Here is a 1,404-nt window from a genome sequence, read left to right on the forward strand (position 1 = left end):
CAAAATCACCACACAACCTTCAGTGGTCATCTGCTTTTCACCATGTGAGAACCTAATAGCCTGATTTTCTACAGCAATATTAACTGAGCTAAGTTTACTGTTTTGATTTTTTTCTCAGTAGTTTAGTTGACATTAAAATGATAATTAGACCAAAGTAATCTTTATTAAATATTATCGTTTTACTCTTTGTTAAATATTAATTTCCGTTATAAATAACAATGCAGGCATAATAAAAGAAAAAAAATGCTTTATGTATAATAGGCTTTATCACTGTATATTGAAAAGTCTCATCTTTAAAAAAATTTTTATTTAATTTCTTTTTAAATTTTTCAAAGGTGAATTTTAGTTTCTGTTTTTTCGTGCTTTTGTCATTTTTATAAAAAATATTTTTGGCTGTTTTTTAAGTTACTTTATGAGTTCTCTGATTTGATGTGATTTATTACGTGATTTCCCTATTTTGTGCACTACATTGTTCACATCTGTTGTATAAAAATGTTCTTTTTTAATAAAGTTTGGTATATAGCTCCATTACCTGACACTTCACACTGTATGATTTTGTATTTTGAAAGCAGAAAAAGTAATGTTCATTAGCGTTTTTTTCTGAATATAAAATCTTAGAAGTCTTAGAACATGTTTTTTATCTTTCCTTATTTTGAAGCACAATTAGATTGAATTCTAATTGAAAAGGTAGCAATAACTTGCCATGTTCAAACTAATAATGTAAAATAACCATTGCAAATGTGCAAAATGATTTATTTTTTCTACATGTTGTTAATGATGTTGGTAAAAGAAACTGAAGCAATTCTGTCTAAAAATAAAAGGATGCACTTCATTTTCTATCCTTGTATCTGTTTAAAGAATAGTGAATATTATTTTAGCAGTTATCAGTGGCAATAGAAAAAAATTTCAGACATTGGGTCAGTGGTGGCTTTTCTCCAGGGGGGGTTATCACACCAGTATTTTTATATCAATGCCAAAAACAAAAAACATTCTAAAAACACTTTATAAAAACAAAACATAATCTAATTTACAGCTTTACTTTTTGTACACAAATCCTGCCCTTCTGAGGCTTTGTGAAGGTAAATCTGTGTTTTGCATGGTATCACAAACCTAAAAACACAATGTACCAGTTTAATAATGGAGAAGTTTTTAGCTTTATGTTTTTTAAATATATAAAAACTATTTATTTTCTGAGAATGTTTTTTATTTAAGAGCAACTATGTAAATTAAACATCTAGAAAAAGTTAACTATACTATAATATTTTCCATGTGAATCCCAGATTGTTTATTCTTCTTTGCCTTTTCTAAAAAGTGCTTTAAGTCAGTCCCACCTGTTTTCATCAAGGGTGTAGGTTTGATTTCAACTTTGGTAGGGACACTATTCTTCAGTTTCATTGGTCCTTT

This window comes from Cyprinodon variegatus, unplaced genomic scaffold, assembly GCF_000732505.1.
Source record: "Cyprinodon variegatus isolate N-32 unplaced genomic scaffold, C_variegatus-1.0 Scaffold1359, whole genome shotgun sequence".
NCBI classification, from domain to species: domain Eukaryota; kingdom Metazoa; phylum Chordata; class Actinopteri; order Cyprinodontiformes; family Cyprinodontidae; genus Cyprinodon; species Cyprinodon variegatus.